The 25,526-nt window shown below is 33.5% G+C and overlaps 3 long non-coding RNA genes across 3 annotated transcripts in view; all 3 read left to right on the top strand.

The window, feature by feature from the left end:
- LOC127171536 (uncharacterized) overlaps positions 1–1,909 on the top strand; it is a 58,505-nt gene extending 56,596 nt beyond the window's left edge. The window contains exon 3 of the long non-coding RNA XR_007828529.1: positions 534–1,909. This is a non-coding gene — a long non-coding RNA (uncharacterized LOC127171536). The remainder of the gene's footprint in view (positions 1–533) is intronic.
- Positions 1,910–5,719: 3,810 nt separating this feature from the next.
- LOC127172120 (uncharacterized) lies at positions 5,720–21,662 on the top strand. The gene is made up of 3 exons (XR_007828593.1): positions 5,720–6,502; positions 16,754–16,852; positions 19,572–21,662. It is a non-coding gene; the product is annotated as an uncharacterized LOC127172120 (long non-coding RNA).
- Positions 9,880–12,188, top strand: LOC127172119 (uncharacterized). Its single transcript, XR_007828592.1, has 3 exons — positions 9,880–10,120; positions 10,234–10,394; positions 11,783–12,188. It is a non-coding gene; the product is annotated as an uncharacterized LOC127172119 (long non-coding RNA).
- Positions 21,663–25,526: the final 3,864 nt, after the last annotated feature.

The following is a 25,526-nucleotide window of genomic DNA, read 5'->3' as shown; positions in this document are numbered from 1 at the left end:
TATCTCAGCCAAATATTTTTCTATCATAACAAGTGTATTTATTCAGCTTTTTTTTTTTTTAAATTGATCCTTATGACTGGTTTTCGAAAAAGTGTGTGTCTACTTTGTGATCCAAAGGGTTAAAGCTTCGATCTGTCTGCTGAGGTTTGATTAGGTCAGACAGAGATATTGGTAGAATTTGAAGAGAAAGCAAGAAGTAATTTTGAAAATGTCATTATTTTTATACGTACTGTACATCTCTGGGAGCCGGAACGTAAAGAAAGCAAATCAATCTCAGCAGAGAGTAATGGCCTATAATTGGCGTGCATCAGTGTAGAGGACGTATTTCCACACGGCCCGTCACTCTTCAAGTCTTTCCTCCCTGATTCATCCTGCCCTGTGTACCCTGTGACCGCCTGCTTTTCTCTGTGATGTCTGCAGTACTGCTGTGGAGGCGTTGCCAAGGAAACGCAGTATCTGGCTGGCAGCGTGCTGGAGTTATTGAACCACAACTGGCTTTTTGCTTTAGAGGATAATTAGCTTCTGTCTCACAGGTTTCTCTCAGCCGATGGGACTCCAGCGGAACCCGCGGCTGCTCTGAGCGCCTTCTTCCAGTCGGAGCTTTTAACCCGTCGGATGGCGGTTAGCGGTGGCCGCAGGTGCTCCCGTTACCTGCACGAAAAGCCACGTGAGCACTCCAGCAATCCTCAAACACTCACACACACACATACACGCACAATACCCAGACATCTTTTTGTTCTTCAACACACAGTGAGCTCTGGCAGAGATATAAACCTGTCTGTATCCTAAAATGAACTGTCTCTCTTTGTCTCTCTCTCACCAACAAAAATATAGTTCCTGTTGTAAATGATTGTCCAAAATAATACCTCAGATTTATTTGATGTTATTTTGAATGAATTGGTGTAATGTTATGATTGATATGATGTTATTTTCTGTTTTTAAAAAATCAAAACTAGATGAATGTACTTGCAGTCTTGTACTTAAATGTACTTAAAAAAAGGTACAGAAGTTGTCACTGGATCGAACTTAAAGTTATCTCGAATTAAGTTACTGGCAAGTGTTTAGCTATATATATATATATGTGTGTGTGTGTTGTATTATGTTATGTATTTAATATTTTTACATTTTTATGACATTGTTGGAATTTTTTTTTTTATTTTGTTTTATATATATATACATCTATATCTATCTATCTGTCTATCTATAAATATATATATATAGAATTACTATTTTGTATTGTGTTTGTGTGTATATAATTGTTATATATTGCCTAATTGTTGGCAATTTTTAATATAATTTAGTTTTTTACATATATATATATATATATATATATATATATATATATTATACATATATTAATTATATATGTATAAAACTAAATTATATTAAAAATACAAATGGAGAAATATTAAATACATAAAATAATATATATATATATATATATATATATATATATATATGAACTATGAACTGCAGTTGGGTTATTTTAATATAAAGTAAAAATAACAAAAAAATACAGCTAACACAATTAAATATAATTAAATATATATAACACATATATTAATTACAAATAAATATTTGTTCTCTTTTTGTCAGTCTCTAACCCTTAATGTTTTCCCACAGTGTGTAACTGCAGAAATGAAGCTGTGTGTGTGTGTAAGTTTGCAGTAGCAGTTTCAGCAGGTGAGTCTGACACACAGACACACTCCCGCATTAAAGGAGGCGGAGAAGAAAGACAGATCCTTTGACCTTCTGTTTTCACATAGTGAAAGTCACTGTCCAGTCACACACATTCAGACCACAAATGCCGTTAGTCTGTTTATCTCTTGCATATTTGTATTTTTAAATGCTGTAAATGTTTGAGACTTTCTAATAAATTGTTTACATTACTGTATCAATTCTCATCTTACTTTTGGTATCTCTCTCTTCTTCTGGTATAAATGACATTAACCTACTCATTAACCTAACACACTTTCAAGTACTCCCTCCTTATGTATAAGTGCAATATTTTCATGAAAGAAGTAAACAATCTTTGCTGTTCTGTGTTACATGTTAAAGGTTGTAGCAGCAGCAGCATCACAGCATTAGTTACATGTGTGAATGTGTGTGCGTACAACCTTGCTGGCTTTGGGAAGTGTGTGTGTGTGTGTGTGTGTGTGCGAGTGCGACCCTGTGTGCTTGCAGACGTGTGTGTGTGTGTGTCTTTACCCGTAGAGCGGCCGGCCAGGCTGCAGATATCATCCATCTCCTTGTCACAAAGCGCCAGGGTTGCTGGGTAGGCAGCAGACAGCCGCTCGGCGCTGAGGATGGGAGCTGAATCCTAATTCCGCCGCTGCTCTCCCCCGCCTCCCACGACGGAAAATCGTTAACCTCAGGATTGGAGAACAAAGCAGAGAGCTTTAGCCAGCTAGCTGCTGTTAACGCAAAACGCCCCAACCACATATTAAACAAGTCTCAGAGAGACATGCCGAAATCATGCAAAGTATGTTCAGATTTAAAGTCTTCAAACCTTCTGTAGTTCTGAAGGGTAGAGCTCTGTTTCAAAACCCAGTAAGTCGCCTACATAGTCAGCTGCCTTTTAAGACAGCAGTGGAACCTCACAAATGTCTGATTTGGAATGTTCTAAATATGACATGTTTAAGTCATCCAGGGAAGTTGGATTTCAACGTTTGTGTGTTTTATGTATGTTATGGGTCTTTTAGTCGGAGCGAAAAAAACTTTAAAAACTTGTTTAAAAACAAAATGATGAATATGGAATGTGCCTCAGTGTGTTTTTGCTATTTTATGTTTTGATTGAATCTATTAAAGTGCAGTGAATTGAATTAACATATGGAAAATATACAATCGGAATTGTAAAATTTCAGGAAATCATACAAAACTAGTACAAATTTCCTGATAATTTACTCACTCCCATGTCATGTAGGATGTTCATGTCTTTCTTTATTCAGTTGAAAAGAAATGAAGATTTTTGAGGAAAACATTCCAGGATTTTTCTCCATATAGTGGATTTCAATGGGAGCCAATCTTATCTAGCAAAAGGATTGGTCATTTTCTAAACAAAATAAAATTGTATATACTTTTTACCACAAATGCTCATCTTGCACTAGCTCTATGATGCTCATGCGTGACTTCACGCATTATATAATGACGCTGGAAAGGTCACGTGTGGTTAGTTCTTCGTCTGCGTACTTCAGTTCAAAATGGGCAGGGTAGGGTGAAAAACTCCATCTCATTTTTTCCTCCAACTTCATAATCATCTGACGTTGTTTTACCGTTTTTTGTAAAGGACATTTGGCTTTCTGCATTGAAACTGCAATTTGGACCCATTGATCACCATTGAAGTCCACTATATGAAGAAAAATCCTGGAATGTTTTCTTCAAAAACGTTCATTTCTTTTCAAATGAAAACTGACCTTAATTTCTTTTTTGACATGAACATCCTGGATGACAGGGGGGTGAGTAAATTATCAGGAAATTTTTATTCTGGAAGTGAACTAATCCTTTAAAGGGATAGTTCACCCAAAAATGATGTTGTAAACAAGTTATGGAATAGATTTGGAGAAATTAAGCATTACATGGTTACCATACTCTGTGGTGAATGGGTGCCATCGGAATGAGATTCCGATGGGCTGATAAAAACATCACAATAATCCACAAGTAATCCACACCGCTCCAGTCGATCGATTAATGTTTAGTGAAGTGAAAAGCTGTGTTTGTATAAAACAAATCCATCATTAACATGTTTTTAACTTAAAACAAGTCCACTATCCATTGTTTCCTGGTGTGAAAAAGTCATCTGAATTACAAGAGAAATATGCACAGATCAAGCATGGTTTACAAGCCAAAACATATTAAAATAACAACAAGGAATGTATTCACTATACACTCTCAAATAAAGGTTGTTTATTGGCATCAATGGTTGTATGAAGAACCCCCAGACATCCATGGAATCTTTTAAATGCAGAAAAGGTTCTTTCCAGTTGAAAAAAAAGGTTCTTTAGGTTTTTAAAATGTTCTTCAAAATGGTTAATTTAGGGACTGTTCACAGAAAGGTTCTTTGGGGAACCAAAAATGGTTCATATATGGTATCACTGCAAAAACACCCTTTTGGAATCTTTATTTTTAAAAATGTAGGAAGCATTATAATGTATTTTGTCCACAAGTGACAGTTTAAAGTTAAAACGACTTAATAATGGATTTGTTTCATAAAAAACATGAAGCTTTTTGCTTCTCAAGACTGTTTGACTGGCACCCATTCACTGCAGAGGATCCACTGGTTAGCAATTGATATAGTGTTAAATTTCATTTTTAGGTGAACTGTTACTTTTAAGAAAGTTAAGAGATTACCACTCATAATTATGACTGTAAATAAAATCTGTCCAACCAGACTTGAACACACCAATAGCAGCACTATGAGCACCTCCCAACTCTGTGAAGGATACATACAATCCTCCCATATAATTGGGCTATAATGAGGTATCTTAAAAAGAACATGTTTCATGCATAATTAACATAACTACAGCCTTAAAATGTGTTTATCACAGGTAACATTGAAAAATTGTTCTTGGATATGGAATTATTGCTGCTGTTTGTCCTAAACATCCAAGATAAAACTTTAATGACAAATTTTAAATTACTCAGATGTCTTACTTTAAAGAGTTATTTACAGCTTTTTAATTATCTTTACCAACAGACATTAAGGAAAGAGTGTACACTCATGTTTAGGTTACCTGACCATTCCTGGGTAAGTTACTGGCAGTAAAACGAGACAATCTCACCTATCGGTTAAAAACACTTCCTCACTATCTGATTTTTTTAGGCATAGATACCCAGATGGCCAAAAAATGCAGCACATTGATGATTTTTCAAATCTTACTGACTCTTTAAAGGAGTCCAATTCCAGAACAACAATTTACAGATAATGTACTCACCCCCTTGTCATCCAAGATGTTCATGTCTTTCTTTCTTAAGTTGTAAAGAAATTGTGTTTTTTGAGGAAAACATTTCGTGAATTTTCTCCATATAATGGACTGATATGGTGCCCCGAGTTTGAACTTCCAAAATGCAGTTTAAATGCGGCTTCAAACGAGGAAGAAGGGTCTTATTCTAGTGAAACAATCGGTTATTTTCATTTAAAAAAATACAATTTAAATACTTTTTAATCTCAAAGGCTCATCTTCTCTTGCTCTCCATGAACTCTGTGTATTCTGACTCAAGACAGTTAGGGTATGTCGAAAAACGTATTTTGTCCCTCAACTTCAAAAATCATTTCAAAATCATCCTACATCGCTGCAGAAGTACCGACCCAGTCTTTGCAATGTGAACATGCAAAGAAGATCAAACACCCTTAACAAAAAAGGTAAAACAGTGATATAGGACGATTTTGAAGTTCAGGGAGAACTGTCATGAACCGGAAGAAAACAGAGGTTGGGAAGAGCAAGACAAGATGAGCGTTTGACATTAAAAAGTATATAAATTGTATTATTTTTATGAAAATAACTGATTGTTTCTCTAGATAAGACCCTTCTTCCTCGGCTGGGATCATTTACAACCGCATTTAAACTGCATTTTGGAGGTTCAAAATCGGGGCACCATATTAGTCCATTATATAGAGAAAAATCCTGAAATGTTTTCCTCAAAAAACATAATTTCTTTACACATGAACATCTTGGATGACAAGGGGGTGAGTACATTATCTGTAAATTGTTGTTCAAAATTGGATAAAAATGCGAAATAACCACCATAACAGTGTAGAATATTGAAGAGATAGTTAACCCAAAAATGAAAATTCTGTCATTAATTACTCCAAGCCCATAAGACCTTCGTTCATCTTCAGAAGACAAATTAAGATATTTTTGATGAAATCCGAAAGCTTTCTAATCCTGCATAGATAGCAACGTAACTGAAATGTTCCCAGGCCCAGAAACGTAGTAAGGACATCTGTAAAACAGTTCATGTGACATCAGTGGTTTAATCGTAATTTAACAAAGCTATGTGAATACTTTTTGTGCACAAAGAAAACAAAAATGACTTTATTCAACAGTTCTTCTCCTACAGGTCACGTCTTGCACCATTACCAAGTTGAGCAAAGGTCTTACAGGTTTGGAACAACATGAGGGTAATTAATGTAATTATTGACAGAATTTTCATTTTTAGGTGAACTATCCCTTTAAGATTTGACACATTTTAAAAAAAAGGTAATAGGCAGTTTACGGTAGAATTACATTACATAATCTCCGAACATAGACGCTCCCCAGCCAGCTTCGTTTTGGAAACTTGTTTTGGAGCAAGTGAAGTCTTTCTTTTTTTATAGATCCAGGGATCTGTTTACTCAGGCTGTCGCCCGTCTATCTGCCTGTATTTCTGTGCGATTCTGTTCTAGCTTTTGGAAGTCATTGGAGGCGCGGGCCTCTTTGTTGTTTTGAACTCAAAGGACCCTCCTGAGTCTGCAGGCCTGGGAAACAGATCCGGTCCCACACACAAAGGAAACTTTGATTCAGGGGTGAGTAAAACAAATGCTCTGCTTGTACGTTATCAAAATCTACTGGCCTTTCTTCTGAAGTTCAGCCTCGAGGGATCTCCCATGAAAAATGAGGAAAGAAAAACTGAATTATCTTTTATGCAAACTAAACAATCATTCTCTTAGAATGCATGAATCCTGAAGTCCAAAGTAAACAGTGGCGAGCAGAAGGAAGATGTGCTCAGACACAGAGCCCAGCATGAGAGAGACTCTTCATGGGTTATCTGGAAGTTTGAGAACGCTGACAGAGTAAACTCTTTAACCTGAGTCTCCAAATCCTTAACACATGTCAGATGATCAGGCTTCACTGGAAGAAAACAACATACCTAATATTTATGTACAATAACTTCAGTGTGTTAAACTAACAAAATATTACTTCAAGTAAGTAAAAAGTACTTTAATAGCAGAAACGACTTTTTTGCATTTATCTTAAATATGACCCCCCAAAACATAGTTCACTTATAATAAAATTAATTTGATTATAAATTAATAAAATAAAATGTGTACATTTGTGATTTGTAAAAACTATCTGAATATATTGACAGATAATTGAATAATATTCTTTTTTTAAATACTATTTTATCTAAGAAAATGTAAAAATAATGTACTAAAATAATCCAATCAATCATTTTATCACAATATGTACAGTATGAAAATCTATATCTATTTTGAGATTGATATATACTGTGTATACATTTATTTTAATAAATGTAATTATTTTTGTTGTCATATTTGACTGTGATATTCTTTTATTTGTTTGATAGCTTAAATTTATTATAAATGAATAAAATAAAACAAAAATTAAAATATTTAAATATATAGATCGAAATAGAAAACTGAATAACATTCATTTTTGAATACTATTTTACCTAAGAAAATTACAAATAATATACAAAAAAATAATAATTTTATCACAGGATTATCTAGAGTATGAAAATAGATATTGGATATTATTTTGAGATCTATATATATACCGTGTGTGTATACATTAATTTTAATAAATGTAATTAACTATTTTTGTTGTCGTATTTGACTAATTAGATTTTCTTTTACTTTTTTTGATAGCTTAAATTTCTTATAAATTAATAAAATAAAAATATTTTTAAAATATTCAAATACATAGATAGAAAGAGAAAATGAAAGAACATTCATTTTGAATGCTATTTTATCTAAGAAAAATACAAATAATATACTAAAAAATAAAATCAATCATTTTATTAGGATTATCTACAGTATAAAAATAGATGTTTATTTTGAGATCTATATAAATACTGTGTGTGCGTGTGTATATATATATATATACATTTATTTTAATGCAATTATATATATATATATATATATATATATATATATTTGATGTAATTATTTTTGTATGATTTTCTTGTACTTTTTTGATAGCTTAAATGTATTATAAATGAATAAAATTTATTTTATTTTAATTTAAAAGATGTAAATATATAGAAGAAAGATAGAAAAATTGAATACCATTTTATTTAAGAAAATGACAAATAATATAAAAAATTAGATCTATATATACTGTGTGTGTAATCATTTTCTTTTAATAAATGTAATTACTTACCTGTTTTACCTAATTAAAAGTTTTATTTTATTTATTTATTTACTTTGATAGCTTAAATTTATTATAAATGAATAAAATAAAAATGTAAATATACAGATAGAAAGACAGATAATTGAATAATATTCATTTTTGAATACATTTTATCTAAGAAAATTAAAAATAATATACTTAACTCACTATTGAACATTTTAAAGTTAATTTATTTATTACAATATCATCTACAATATAAAAAAATAGATGTGTATTTTGACATAAATATCTGTATGTTGGGTTTGTGTGTGTTTGTGTGTGTGCGTGTTTTAAAAAATGTGATTATTTTAACTCTTTTTGTTTTCATATTTGTGACCCTGGACCACAAAACCAGTCATAAGTGTCAGTTTTTCAAAATTGAGCTTTATACATCATCTGAATAGATAAATAAGCTTTCAATCGATGTATGGTTTGTTAGGATAGGACAATATTTGACTGAGATAGAACTATTTTAGTATATGGAATTTGAGGGTGCAAAAAATTCAAAATATTGAGAAAATGGTCTTTAAAGTTTTCCAAATTAAGCTCTTTGCAATGCATATTACTAATCAAAAATTAAGTTTTGATATATTTACAGTAGGAAATTTACAAAATATCTTCATGGAACATGATCTTTACTTAATTTCCTAATGATTTTTGGCATAAAAGAAAAATCAATAATTTTGACCCATACAATGCATTTTTGGCTATTGCTACAAATAAACCCCAGCGACTTAAGACTGGTTTTGTGGTCCAGGGTCACATTTGACTAATGTGATATCTTACATTTATTATAAATGAATAAAATAAAAAATATTTAAATATATAGATAAAAAGATAGATAATTGAATAATGTTCAATTTTGAATACTATTTTAGGGGAAAAAAACAATATAAACAATAAAATTCATTTTATCACAATTTTGTTTACAGTATGAAAATTATTTATTTATTTTGAGATCTATATATATTGTGTATTTGGGTGTGTATGCATTTATCATTATTTATCATGTTTGACAAATGTGATTTTTTATCTACACTTTTTTGACAGCTTAAATCTATTATACATTAATAAAATTAAAATATTTTTAAAATATGTTAATATAAATATACAGATAAACCTCTGATGGTGCTTTTTCGTGTATTATTTTGCAGTTCAGTTGTTAATAAGGTTACTGTAAAAAGGTTTTCATTTGCTTGCTAAAACCATTTTACCCACATTTGTGCTTGGTATCATAGTATTAATTGTCGGACTTTGTTCACATACTAATCAAAATTTGCCACATTTACATTTTTACCTTGTCATGACATAATTTGATTGGACATTCCAGTGATTTTACCACACCAGTGTCACGCCAGCGCGTGTAATACTAGCGTGTCACGGTTCTTCTTTCAAAACAGCGTGATAGTTGATGATAATAATAGCATCGATAGCCACAGCTGGCTGCAGGAGGGCTTTCCCGCGTTCCGTAGAGGAGAAGAGCCGCTCAGAGGCCACGTGTCTCCTGTCGCTCAGCTGCTCAGCGATGCCTGTTCTTCTGCTGGAGCTCGTACACAAACACTCATACAGCTGTGTGTTAGACATGAGCGCGCACGTCTGTCGCAGCGCGGGATCTGACAGCCGAGCCGAGCCAGAACACGAGGGGAACTTTTATAGCATGCAAACAGATGGAGCAACCCGTCTGACGGACACGACGGCTTGCTGGAGTGAGCGTCCCGTCCACAGGACAGCTGTGAAAAGTTCAATGGTCTGTGAGATGAAGTCCATCATGGTGTTGACTCATACCTTCGCGCGGAGGAACAGAAGCTACGTCACACAGGCTAATACAAAAACATGATGATACATTAGCGATGTTTTAAAATGATGGCCAGTGATTATTTGCACATTATATCCACCTTTTTCTTCCCGTAAGTGAAGGGCGCGGCAATTTGTAAATTCTGGCTTCCGGTCTCATCAGCGTCCAGCTATTCAAGCTGTACAAAACTAATTTTGCAGCTTGATATTGCAAATTGGTGCGTATTACCATATTATTTTAATGTATTATCTTAATTATGAACACATTGGTGTGTAGTGCAAACAGTTTTACCATTTACCGCACGTTGTTATTCTGGTTATTTCCCTATAGCGGATAATGAACAGGAAGTCTCGCCCATAGGCTTTCTTCAGCGTTAAAGAATAAGGTGGATACTGATTGCTGGGTCGAGCGCCGCTACCATGAAGAACTTGGACGAGAACAAAGCGCTATTATCATCACTTATCAAACGAAACGTTGTTTTTCGTTTCAAGGTAGTCATATACTAAATACATTTTAAAACAAAGTTATATTTTTTGCATGCACAAGGCATGATAAGGTTGCGGGATTGTTTTGCATATAGTATTAACCGTACTGAAACTTCCACCATCACAAGTCCGATATGAGTAGTATAAAAAATAATAAACTAATCAGTTACACTTGCATAATTACAGAAAGCACATACTTTGTGGTCAAAATAAGCCTAAAATGCAAAATAATAAGCCTGATTAGGGATCTAAAAGATCCATTTCCAAAAGCATAAACATGCTACTGTACTCTGTAAAAAAAATTAACGTTTTTGTTAAATACTGTTTTATTAATCATATGCTCTCTTATTTATTGTTTTATTTTTAATGTGTTTTTGTAAAGCCATAATTTTGTTATAATACTGTTGTGATATGTTTACTATTTAACACTAATTTCATAGTGTGATTTTTGGTAAACTGTATCAAAAAAACTCAGGTAAGTTTGATCCTCAAACATCACTGTAATTATTAATTATGATATTAACATATGGAACCCACAACAGTTAAAAAACATAAATATACACAGATATATTGTCTGTCATTTAATTTAATTTTTAGATAATCACAAGTAAGATTTCAGTGATATTTTGACCCCTGAACTAGGAAATACCCCCAGTTTAAATTTCAGAAATGTCACCTTAATCTAAATAAATAAAAAAAATAAAATTTAAATGCCATTTTAAATGCTACAGATGAATGACAGTATAAAAATGTATATTTATTTTGAGATTTGCTTAAGATTAGGTTTAACTGTGCTAAAAAATTATTTATTTTTAATTTTTTAAATATTACGAATAAATGAGCATCAGAGCTGTTGTAAACAGATGCTAAGTCAAATCAGACAAAAATAATGATATACTGCAGCCTGGCCAACATTTATAAGCGAGAATTATTTTCACATAAACAAAGATAAATGACCAATAATAAAAATTGTATAGAATCTAAATAAATACAAAAATAAATAATAATAATAAAATAAATTGAAATGCTACAATTAATTAGGCATTATAATGTAGGCTACCATAAGAAAATATAATTATTTTGAGATTTGCTAAATATTACATTGATCTGTGTTTTATATATTATTCTTAAATTAGTATTACAGCCATTATAAACAGATGCAACATCACATCAGACAAAAATAGTGATATACTGAAGCAATATTACATTTCTGGCCAGTATCAATAAGATATTATTTTTACAGATTGACCAATAAATAAAAATGTTCTTGTAATTTTAAAATGCACAAAAATTAGGCATCACAACATTATTATAAAATGAAAAATGGATATTTATTTTGAGATTTGCTAAAGATTTAATAAATTATGAATGTTTTTAAATATTATCCTTGTCAGATGATGGAAATGGTACTGGAGTCTTAACGTGCAAGGAGACAAGACGTGGGTTATTGTAGCCCGAAGACTGTTGGCCTACGCTTCCACTTTTCCAGAATTATTATTATGAAGTTTGCGTTGCCATGGCAGCGGAACTACTGCGGCTGTGATGGTCAGTACAGGTGAGTTATCTGACCACAGGCTCTGTTTGACCACTCATACTGATGAGAAATCAGCTCTTCAAACTCTAACCTCTGACCAGCACTGACACAACAGATCAGTGCTTGTATGGAATCGCAGCCCAATCATTCTCCTGTTCAGTGGGGTGACATTTAATACACATCAGTCTTATCATCTCTTAATCTAAGATATACATTAAATCTGTTTTCTGGAAGATTCCTCACAGATGTCCCTGGTATTTGAGAAGGATCTGCTGGACAGGTGTGACTCACTGTTTATGAAACCCAATCACCTGCATATGGCTTTGTACAAAAAGGCCACAATTATCTTAAAAGACTTGCTGATTGTGTTCTGTAAACCTGATGATTATCAATATGTCACAGCAAAACTGTGGTAAAGCAGTTTGTGTAGTGATCCGACTGTCATCTGGTAGTGCTGTGTTTAATTAAACAAAGTCACAGATGTTACACTTAAAGATAAACATAGGAAAAATCCATGCAGTGACTCCTAAAGTAGTTCAAACTGAGTGTGGGCTATGTCTATGAACGGGACATAACAAATAGAAAAGAAACTTCCTGTCTGGACAAACTGGATCACTTGGGCTGTTAAAGTAACTACATTAAACTCATTGGTTCAAAGGAAAATCATTAAGTTTAGAAAACAAATAACATCCAGTGGGTACTAACTCTCTCGTGGCTTGTTGAGGACACTTGAGAGTCGATCTTCTAATAAAAAGAAACGCTGGGGACATCTAGTGGACAAACGTATAAACACATAATACATTTTCTAAGCAAACTACACAACCGCAAAAGATTTTCAAACGAGCCACGGTCAGAATTACTGGCTTGCGATTTTGCTTATTAATTGGGTACATTAAGTTAAACTGGGACACTTTTTGTCATTCATCTCTATAACAAAGAATGTGTCAACCTGAAAACACTCTACATATATTTATCCACCTTTTTCTTCAACACGGAAGTAAGCTTATGGGTGAAACTTCCGGTTTATTATCCGCTATAGGGCAATAAAGAGAAGATAACAACATGCAGTAAACGGTAAAACTGTTTGCACTACAAACCAGTGTATTCATAACGAAGATAATACATAAAAATCATATGGTAAAACACACCAATTTGCAATATAACGCAGCAAAATTAACAGTTAAAAATAGTTGGATCTGGATGAGAAGGGAAGCCAAACGCATAAAATTTACAAATAGCCGCGCCCGCTCTTACGTGAAAAAAAGGTGCATAACATATGGGTATTTTAAGTGAAAAATGTCAGCTGTGTTTATTTTATAATAAAAATTAGGGTTTTAGGCCATGCCTATTTTCTTTAAGTTAATCTATATACTTCTAAACATTGACTAAATCTACATCTTTTTTTTATTCAGTTTCATTATCAAACAAAAATACAAGGCAACATTGCACATTTCAAATTGCAAATTCAACTGCAAAAAATAAATAAAAAATAACAGCAGAAAGAGAAAACACACAAAATGAACACAAACATACCAAAAGAAAAACAAAAAGAACAAAAAAGAAAGAAATTCCAGGGCAGTTACATAAATTTGAAAAGCTTTAAAATTTGTTTTGTTTTTATGAGCTTCTTATTTTGAGATCTAACATTAGAGAGGGTTTCAAGGTAAATTTTAAGATCAGTGTTACAAAATGTAATATATAATGGTTTCTTCTGACTTACTTTTGACTTGTGAATATAAAACTTTGCTAAGATAATTAAGAGATTTATAATATAAACCTGTTTATCAGAAAAAGAGGGGTTTTGAAAACAAAGTAAAATATACTAAATCTACATCTACAATAGAGGGTTTTCATGAAGCGCCATCAATGGGCCATATTGGCGCCATTGGACTGAAGAAAAAATTGCATATTTTGCTGATTATTGCTGCAGAAAATGGTCAATTATTGTCATGTTTTGGGCAAAAAAACATCAGGAATACTATAGACTGCTGAAAGTTATAGCAAATCAAGAAGAACAGTGCAAAAAAAAAAAAAAAAAAAACTTTTTTTGTGGTAATTGGCCAAACTAAACCAGGATTTCCAGGGCAAGAATCTTGACAACATTCGTGTTTGTTTTTATCATTTCCAGTCAGATAGGTAAAATATTAGGCTAATATCTTAATTAATACTGCTGGTACGTATCTTTACCACCTATTAACTTTAGTTTGCCAAAATATTGTGCCCTTTCCTGCTTACTACGTCCTTCTCTATATGATCTAGTAGCTTCCACACGTTTTTTCCATGGTTTAGACACCATAAATGAACAGAATAACGTATTTAGTAGTACATTAACCATGCAATCCATGCTGTTGTGTACTCCCGAGTATATTCCTCTGCTGATAGACTACCTGCAACCGACTAAGTTAATAAAAATAAGATCTCTGACGTCCTGTTTTAATAGGAAATACATTAACATGTGGTCGAATACTTTATAACGTTGAATAACTTAACCTAAGTAATTCTTAACACTTGTGTAAAATAGTTATGCTTAATATGAATGAAAGTGTTGCTGACTTTCACCAGACGTCTAACTGCTTTAACCAAAACCCCGCCCTCTAATGAGCAAACCCGAACGCATAAAATGATTGACAGTGGCTTTCCGCTGTTCTGATTGGCTAACACGCTCGGGCCGCTGTTTCAGCACTATATGTCAGGTAATGATGATTTTGATTTGCTGTAGATTAGCATAAACTCTCTGACCTGTTTTGATTTGGTGTCGCACGTACTCCCGCTGTCCAAAAGGGGGCAGCAGCTCGTCAGTCTAGAGTAATTAATATATAATGTAGAATAATGTCTAATCTGAGAAACCTGGCAGGAAAAACATGTTCCTTGTTCTCCATCGTTGATAATGTGACACTAATATTAAAGGATGGTTTGATAAAACAGAATCTCTGCATGGATGAGACATTTAAATTGTAAAATTGAAATTGGTGATGAATGGCCAGCAACCCTTTGCACTCAGGCACGTGGGGTTCAGATGCCACACATACTGCCTCATCATTTCATCAAACATATTGCTCAAATTTGATCTGCCGTTTATGTATCCCGTGAGGCCCCTGGCTGCATGAGAAATGCTAAACTAATAGGAATTGATTAGAGACGGATCTCTCGGGCTGTTCATTCCCAGCGGTTGTGCTGATTTATGCGGCCTGTCAGTCTGTCTGATGAAGACAGATGCACTCAGAATAACTGCTGCACAACTTCACTTCAGTTTGCTGCATTTTAATGGCTCTAATTCAAAGAGGAAATTATTATTATGCAGGCTGATTGAAGTGGCGGCAGATGGAGAACACAAGCTTGTGTGTGTGTGTGCGTGTGGGTTTGGTTTCCAGATTTCAAACACACATAGGTGTCACACCGCAGCCAATTATATCCTTCATATGAGAAAATATAGCAAACATATGAGAAAAAATGACTTTGAAAATGTCAAGGACAGCTGAACATGACTTTTCATTCCGTCCACGGTTTTGATCAGACTTGAATATAAAGTTGCAGTCTGTGAAGAGTAAATGAGCAATGTGTATGGGAAATGTCTGCAAAAAGATCACCTATTTGCAAATAAGTGTGGGAATAACAAACCAAGATCTTGTAATATTGAAGAGTTCTTCATTCAGAGTGATTTGAGATACCTGCTTTGGGTTTGATTCCGAAAGCCAGAACTGTGAAATAAAAACTCTGAATTGAGGTGTAAATTCCAAATTTTGTGGGGGGAAAAATGTTTACATCAGGGAATCATGAGTTTATATCTCACATATTTTCTGATGAAAAAAAATAGTAAGGCTATTAATTACATGGTGTATTTATAGTTATTTAATTATAAGGTAAATTATGCTTGATTGTTTAACTGGTTGCATTGAGAATTCTAAATTTTGTAAATGAATCACATTTAAACTTTTCAAGTAGAACATATATCATCTTATTTTCAATAATATACACTGTTGTTCCAAAGTTTGGGATCAGTAAGATTTTTTATGTTTTTTAAAGAATTTTCTTATGCTCATCAAGGCTGTATTTATTTGAACAAAAATACAGAAAAACAGTAAAATAGTAAAATATTATTGCAATATAAAATAACAGTTTTCTATTTTAATACACTTCAAAATATAATTTATTTATGTGATGCAAAACTGAATTTTCAGCATCATTACTCCAGTCTTCAGTGTCACATCCCTTCAGAAATCATTCTAATATGCTGATTTATTATGAATGTTGAAAATAGTTGTGATGCTTAATTTTTTGGAACCTGTGATACCTTTTTCAGGATTCTTTGATGAATAAAAAGTTAAAAAGAGAGAGTTAATTAAAAATAGAAATCTTTCTAGTAATATAAGTCTTTATCACTTTTTTTTTAATCAATTTAACACATCCTTTCTGAATAAAAGTATTAATTTCTTTCAAAAATTTTTTTTTACTGTCCCCAAACTTTTGAATGGCACTGTTTATTTATTTATTTATTTAATACTTTTTAGTATCACAGATTCCAAATAAATAAATAAATCAACTTTCGTACTTTCAACTTTCATAATAAATTATCATATTAGAATGAACATATTAGAATGAACAGAACAGAAAACTGTTATTTTAAGTTGCAATAAATTTTTTTACAGTATTACAGTTTTCTGTATTTTTGATCAAATAAATACAGCCTTGATGAGCAGAAAAAAATCTTACTGATCCCAAACTTTTGAACAGCAGTGTATCTTATCCTTGAGGTCTGAATAATGTGTGTTCACTCATATGGTTTACTGATCACACATTTATCTAAAAGAGCCACACCCCTCATCACTTTCAGGTTTGGATGGTCATGTGACAGGTCAGGTGTTGGAGTATGAAGTATGAATGTTTGGGACAGCAAACAGCACCCCATCTCTATCAAAAGGCCAAGGACAAGGTAATTTAAACATTCTTTTTATGCTTTATTAGACTTTTTGTTTTTCTGGTTGAGTGATTCTTAGAAGACTTTGGTTTAATTTTTTGCATTGTCACCTAGAAGTGTTCTGCTTTGTTTTGTTTTCCTCTACTAAAGAATGAGATTTTTTAGATGGGTTTGTGCACCGTTTTGTAGCCTTTCTCCAAGTAAACACGTCTTTGAAGTCTAGACAGGCAGAAAGACAGGTGATAACCTGTATGGATCAGGGTTTCAAGCAATCAATCTTTCATGAGCGACTGTGCTTCCTAATCTGACCTTAGAATGGCCTGTCCTTTCACTTGCCATCAAACATCTGCCATTTCTATTTAGAGAGAAAAGAGTCCTCATTAATAAACCTATCAAAAATCCTCCTGATTCTCAGTCATATCAGCAGCAGCACTGGATGTGTTTTCTAATGAGGAAAGTGTCAATGCAGGCCTCCCTTCCTGTGACGGCTGTCTTCGACGGTGGGCTGCACGCACGCTTCCCAGTTTTCATGAGGTTGTCATGGTGATCAAACAGCCGTTGTGGTGCTTTCTGACAGAAGAACAGAGCAGACAGCTTGACATGACTGAAGCATGACTGAGTTCTCGTAGTTGCAGGCGAGACACATGCTCTGGTCCAAATTACACAAGCTGACAGATGTTCGTTTCATTTTTTTACCCAATTTTGTCGTCTAAACCCTTCTGTTTCTTCTTTTAATGACTTATGTGGTCCCCGTGTTAGGGTTTTAGATTAAATTTAGCTGGTTTGTTCTTCAGCGCTTATATGCTGTGCTCTGAGAGTTTGTGTAGCATCAGAGCTGGTGTTTGCTTTCCATCTCTCTGGAAATTTGCAGAACTGAATATGTGGTTTGTTGAGCTAGTAGAGCTTTGGACGTGATGTGTTTTTAACATATATCTGTGTCTGAATGAAGTTGATTATCACTGAGTTGATAATCACCTCGGAAAAATAGTGTAAGATAGAACCTTAATGTTAAACTCTTGATGTTATGTATGTTCACAAAAAAAAAAAAAAAAAAAAAATCTCATGGTTCTCTTTTTTCATCGGAACACATAAGGAGACTTAAAAACCAAATCTGTAAATTCTTGACATTTCATGCAATTTAGCTTGTATGCATTTATAGTTTTTTGTTATTTATTGGTTTTAATATATGAAAAAGAGCAACCTGTACATTGTACTGAATGTCTCCTTTTATGTTCCACTCAAGAAATAAAGTCATATAGGTTTGGAATGACATGAAGGGTGAATAAATAATGATACAATTTATATATTTGGCTAAACTATACCTTTAAACAGTAATTCTGCTTATTTTTAATAGCTCAGACTCTTAGGATGCTCAGTCCTTCTACAGTGTCAAGATCTTTTAGCCATGTTTGGGATGCTAAGAATCCCTTGATCCTTTTATAAGACCCGTTGGAGGAATTGCTTTAATCTTCAGCTGGTTTGTAGGTGGCTTTTTTGTTCATGTGTCTCCAATCATTTCTTCCCTTCACATCTTGTGCAGATTAGAGGCATATTAATTTCCTTATACTGTATCTATATGCTTACAGAAACACCTGCACCTAAAGATTGTGTATGAGACATTTAAGACATGGATGTTTGGATTTCCAGTTGCACAATTATATTTTATATCCACCTTTTTCCTCAATGCGAAAGTTTTGCCCGAATGGAACGATGCTTTGCATTTCCGGTCTCTGGTGTTTCTAGTCAAATTAACGGATTTTCCGAGCAGATATAGGAAAATGCACATGGCGCCATAGTTTTATCATTTTACAGTGTCGCACTGATAGTCTTTTTTGCAATAAGTCTTCTGTCATAGTTTAATGAGTGGGTAGGTGGCATGAAGCGACACGGATCAGCTGCATTGCAAACAGATGAGGGTTGCCAGGTTTTCGCAACAAAACCCGCCCAATTGCTACTGTTTTACACACAGTATTTTAATTTAAATGCTGCAAGCCATGCTCGTTTTCTTTCATCATCGTATATGGTAGACGCAGAGCACCAGACATCGACAGATTTGCTTGTATTCAAAACAAGTGCTTGACAGGATTTCCTTTAACTTATTGCTGTTATATACTGTGGCAGCCAACAAGAGCACAGCTTAACCCTGCGCACATTTTTATCTTTAATTATACTGAAAATAGTTTCAGTCAAGCTTTTTTTACCCCGTTTTAAGAGAGTGTTTTTTACAACGTGTCATGGATCGACCATATTGGCAGCACTTAATGTAAACAATGCCACTGAACCATACGGAACTCGCAAATTTAGCTGATTATAACTGCTGAAAATGGTCAATTATTGTCATATTTTGGGCTGTACTAATGAGTCGTACCAGGAAAAAACATTTGGAGTACTATAGACTGCCAAAAGTTATAAAAAACTGAGGAACAAAAGGCCTTTGTGGTTGGCCAAACTGAACCAGGATTTCCAAGAACATTGACAACGTGTTTGTTCTTTTAATTTACAGTCAGGTAGGTGAAATATTATTCCAATATCTTTATTAATACTGCTTGTATGTATCTTTACCACCTATTGACTTTAGTTTGTCAAACTGTTGAGCCCTTTCCTGCTTACTAAGTCTTTCGCTATATGATTTAGCAGCTTCCACACGTTTTTTCCATGGTTTAGACAGCATAAATTAGCAGAACAACGTATTTAGTGGTACATTAACCATGCAATCAATGTTGTTTACATCCAGATATCTCTAATATGGCTGCACAAGTGCAAACCCTCTTTATGGATTTCTTTGGAGATTGGAAGACAAGTGCACCCAGATGGAAGTTAGAATCCATTATGGCAGCGCTCATCGGTTAATCAGGAAAAAGGAGGATAGAGAGAATACATTTTTTACAGGTTTGTAAATCTTAATATTTTAATTAAATGCATGATTGAATGCCTGTTTTCTGATTTTGAGGTGGAATGGTGTTTGTAAGAGTTTGTGGCTTGGAAAAGGTCACTTATATTTCTGAAGGGAGTTCAGGACAAACCTATCATGCAGTTTAATAAACCCCAGGCCTTTGAGAACCACAGTGCTCAATTCCTGGACTGCGTTTACCTTGCCGATATTCCAGACATCAATAACATTCTTACAGGGGACATGATAAAAAGCAACAATATTGATGGATTCTCTCTTGTTGTAAAATGACTACTGCCAGAGTGACTGGAGCAGTATTAAATAATGCATGCTCTCATTCTCTCTCTCTCTCTTTTTTCTTTCTCTTTCTCTCTTTAATAATAGTTGTGACTAAAAGTCACACACAGAAGGTCAATAATGACTCTGAGTTGGATTGCGTTTGCTCTCATCTGAGATGCGTTTGGCACCTTTGATCTTTGCAGATGACCTTAGTGGACCGAAAAACAATTATCTCAGCTGAATCTGTCTCTCGGTGCATGAAATGGCTGCTTGATATTGGCTGCGAGAGGGACAGAGGCACATGAAACACTTGTATGTTTCTTTAAAGAAGCCTTTTTTAGAAAACTTTTGATATTTTTAATGATGCCCATGAAAAATACAGTTGCTTATTGTAAAGTAGAAGTGAAAACGACAGTAAAAGCAAGCACCACTATTAAAATTTTCCATCATCCATCTCTTATGTAAGTTTTTTTCTATACATACTGTTGCTTTTTTGCTAAGACAGGCCACACTTCAGTGCCCCACCATCTGTTTGTTATATATGTGTAAATAAATAAATTTGTATTCATTAATATGGATAGGATGAATCTCACGCCTCACCTGCTGCATTGTCTCAGAGGCTGCAGCTCGTCCCACATGCTTTCCTCTGATAAGATCTGATCTGTTATCTGAAATATTATTTACCTGCTTGAGTGAACCTAACAGACACAAACAAAATCCATCATTATTTTTGATGGTGTTTCAATTTTTCACCATCATGATAGTCTGCCAGGCAAAAATTGCAAGTTCAATCAGTTCAAACAGTAACAGTACACCTCTCTTCAACAACATAAAAGCAATAAACAAGCAATCGCAATATTCATTGTATGAAAGATGACAAATTATGACTGTCAGTTGTGGCTTAATTTACATAAATGTTAGTATACTTGGTTGCCAAGGTGACAAGTGTGAGTAAAGAGCCTGCTCTTACGATACGATTGGAAGACAATGTGCAATTAAAAGGTATCACAGCATTGTTAAATTTTATAATTTTTTAATGTTTTTATTTTAGTCAAATTGTTCAATTTTTTTTTAACATTTATGTAATTATTTATTTATGTATTTATTTAATTTTTTAATAATTTTTTAGCAGATATATTTGTGGCATTTAATATGGTTCAGAGGACAGTCTAGCCGAGAGCAGAATAAAACATTGAGCTGACGGGAATCTTAATGAAGACTAACTCATGTCATCTAGTGCCCTTGATCAAGGTGACTTCAAGCGTAGCCTCTCTCAGGCTCTCATCACAGTCCTCAGAGGTTTATAAGCCTTGCTCAGTATAAAGTGTTGCAGTCTTGTGTTAATGAATGTCATCTCTTCTTTCACCTCGTACCTTTCTAAACAGCTCTTGGTACTGCATGTTCAGCCATTCACATGCTGTGTGATGTTTCTTTCAGCAGATCTGAATGCTGCCAGTTTCAGGCTATATTTATGACTGACGCACTTGTTTGGACAGATGTGTTGTTTGCTGCTGTCTGAGGAGACTATATTAGACTAAAAGGTGCTTGTGCTTTATTAGCCTTATTAGGATTGATTGATTCTGTCAGGATTAGAGGCTAGAGGACAGAGGGGTGAGCCGAGAGACACAGACTCTTGCTGCTTTTTACTAATCTCCATTTCCAACAACAATGACCAATGCTTATGTTGTTTTCAAATAAGTAAATATTATTTGCAATGTACTGTAATAAGGTAATGTACTGTAATATTATTGTTTAAAAAGAGAATATTTTAACAAACATGACACATTCTGTTGTATTTATTGTTGTTATTATGTTATTATATTTAATATTTATTTTATATGTTACTATTTTATTTTTTTAATTCTTATTTTTAGTGCCGTCGAATCGATTAATCATGATTAATCACATCCGAAATAAAAGTTTGTTTGCATATGTGTGTGTACTGTGTGTATATAAATACCGTAAATATATCAAAACTTAATTTTTGATTAGTAATATACATTGCTAAGAACTTTACTTGTACAACTTTAAAGTTGATTTTTTCAGTATTTAGATTTTTTTGAACCCTCAGATTCCAGATTTTCAAATAGTTGTATCTTGGCCAAATATTGTCCAATCCTAACAAACAATACAGCAATTGAAAGCTGCTTTATTCGTGTTTCAGATGATCTATAAATCTCAACTTCGAAAAATTGACCCTTATGGTTTTGTGGTCCATGGTCACATATATACATAATTTATATGTATACAATTTATATAATATATACATATTTTTTATATAAATCTAACATATTTTTTTCTTAATAAATACATGTATGTGTGTGTTTTTATATATACATAACAAATATACACAGTACACACACATATAGTATGCAATGGTTTATAATGGTTTAAAATATATATATATATATATATATATATATATATATATATATACATACAGGTGCATCTCAATAAATTAGAATGTCGTAGAAAAGTTCATTTATTTCAGTAATTCAACTCAAATTGTGAAACTTGTGTATTAAATAAATTCAGTGCACACAGACTGAAGTAGTTTAAGTCTTTGGTTCTTTTAATTGTGATGATTTTGGCTCACATTTAAAAAAAAAAAAAATGTATATATGTATATGTGTGTGAAAACCAAAAACAATACCCGTTCTTGTCTTAGAACAACTTTGATAAACTTTTTGGATCCTCTTCAAATGTTGACTTATATATATATATATATATATATATATAGATTAAATGCGATTGATTGATTTTACAGCACTAATTATTTTAATAAATATAATGAAATATAAATCAAATAAAAATATTTGTACTGTAATATTATTATTATATATTTTATAAATTCATTAAAAACACTGTTCTAGAACATTAGCAAAAGTACCAATATTAATTTGCATTGCTTGCTTCAACAATGTGTCTATGTTTTGTGCTGTTTTTGCATATTCTGTTTTCATGATTATTTCTGTTTATCTTTTATATATTTTATGCACAGACAATGGAGGAAACCAGATCTACATTACACTGCAGTTTGAATTCTATATATAACTGTGCATGTGGCAAATAAAAATATTAAATCCTAATGCTAATTAAGTTTATGCAAATTAAACACTGCATGTGATGCAATCAAATATGTTTTTTTTTTCTTTTTCATTTTCCCCCCTCATTTAAAAGGCTTGTAAATATATATATATTTTGTCTGTAGCTTCAACTTAAATCATTTCCACTCTTCCTTTGTTTACAACATGTAATTAGAACTTCACAGATCTGTTTCTGTAGTCCTGGACCCCACTGCTGCTCTGCGGGGGAAATTACAGCAGGACATTATCAAATCACAGAATTGTGTCACATGGTGATGGATTGTTCCAGCAGATTTGCCGTCACACAATATTTAACAGATGGATGGACCGCTTGACGCGTTAGTGTGTCTTGGATGTGTTTGGCAGAGACCAAACAGAGCTGCCGTATGCCAAAGTTATTTAAGTCAGTCTCTCAGATTCATATAAGCACCCCGCAGGAGAGATTGAAGGAACGTGCTCATGTTTTGATACTGGAATATTCTAAAGGCGTTTGTTTGCACTGAATACCAGAACAAGCTCCAGTGTAACTTTTGTTTTGCATATGCAACTTTAATATGCAAATCTCAGGGGTCAAGGTTTGGCCCAGTTAGCCCCTGCTGGTAGATGTCATAACTACACCATCTGGCTGCAAAAAGCATCTTATTCAACTGAGAACCTTTTCAAAGTAGCTTTCCAGCATTTACATGGACTAATATTCTGTTTTGTTTGTTTTTGCTGGGAAGCTAAATCACAAATATTATATTATAGTGGTCATTTTTGATTTTCATCAAAGAATTGAAATAATTTCAATAATTATGTTAAGTATAGATATAGATAGATTTGCTTGAAGGGCTTCTGTGTATGAAAGCAGGATGTTCTGCAAGAGTTTAAATGACTGCTGTTCTCTTATGTATTGAACTGTTGAGTTGCTAATAGAGAGCAAAGAAAAAGTAATTCAGTTCAGTGAACTTCAGGTTCATTTTGGCCATTTAACATCCTTTTTATGGAGTTGTTTTTTTTCCATATGGCTCAGATCCAGAAGCTAAAATAGTATGTTTCAGTGGTTCATCAGTGCCATTTGTTAAAGCTGCTTTTTTCATCTGTTTTTAAATCTGTTGCAAATGTAATAATTCTGTTTGTGATTTTTGTTTTTCAAACGCTGTGTGAGGTGCATTTTAAAAGCTTTCCATAAAGATTTTTAAATTTTGAATAAGTATGGCAATAATTATTCTATTTAATGGATTATTGCTTTTTTATGTAATTTAATCAAGATGCCAAGTTTGCAACATTCAGATCAAAGACAATCGTCAAAGACAATTTGTTTTTAAGGAAAACATTCCAGGATTTTTCTCCATATAGTGGAATTCAGTGGTGGCCAAAGGGTTGAAGGAGTTTCAAAGCAGCTTCAAAGAGCTCTACATGATCCCAGCCGAGGAATAAGGGTCTTATCTAGCAAAACGATCGGCCATTTTCTAAAAAAGATAAACATTAATATACTTTTTTACCAGAAATGCTCATCTTGCATTAGCTCTGCAATACACACTGCGTAATCATGTAAAACTCTCATTTTCTCCTCCAACTTCAAAATCGTCTGACATCGTTGTTATACCTTTTTTTGTAAAGGCCGTTTGACTCTCTTTGCATGTTCGCTTTGTAAACACTGGGTTGGTACTTGTGCATGTGCATAATTACATAATGTGTGAGGTCATGCTAGTGCAATACGAGCATTTGTGGTTAAGAAATGTATAGATTTAAAAAATAAATTAGAAAATGGCCAAACGTTTTGGTAGATAAGACCCTTATTCCTCAGCTGGGATCGTGTAGAGCCCTTCGAAGCTGCACTGTAAGTGCAGTTTGGACCTTCACCCCATTGGGCACCATTGAATTCCACTATATGGAGAAAAATCCTGGAATGTTTTCCCCACAAACCTTAATTTCTTTCCGACTGAAGAAAAAAGAAAGACATGAACATCTTGGATGACACAGGAGTGAGAAAATGATCAGGAAATTTTTATTCTGGAAGTCTGGAAGTAACTAAGTACTAGTTGTTTTTAATTGTGCTTTATAAGTAAACTGAAATTAAAATTGAAATAAACACTTTAAAATGGCTCAGATTGTCACAGGAACAGGCTGGTCCTCTGTGAATAGATTTTTAGGCTTCCGTGTAAATGTAGCTAGTGGTTACAGCCTGTGATGCGAGAGAACCTGTCATGCACCGAGTAATTCTGCAGGCGCAGCATTTTCCTTTCAGGCTGCAGTGACATTAAACTCCAATTATAATTTTTAAAGCACTCAAATCTAAAGGACTAATGTACCAACTAATTATCTAAAAACTCACAGCATAGTACCATGCTTTAATAGCCTGCAAGTCTTCCTAATTGCCACTATGGAGAAAGAGGAAAATGGTATATCAGCAGATATATTTATCCAGTTAAACCCCTGCTAAAAATGGTAT

This window comes from Labeo rohita, chromosome 10 (genome assembly GCF_022985175.1).
Source record: "Labeo rohita strain BAU-BD-2019 chromosome 10, IGBB_LRoh.1.0, whole genome shotgun sequence".
NCBI classification, from domain to species: Eukaryota; Metazoa; Chordata; class Actinopteri; order Cypriniformes; family Cyprinidae; genus Labeo; species Labeo rohita.
The sequence above is the reverse complement of the archived record's forward strand: the minus strand, read 5'-3'. Positions and strand labels throughout refer to the sequence as shown.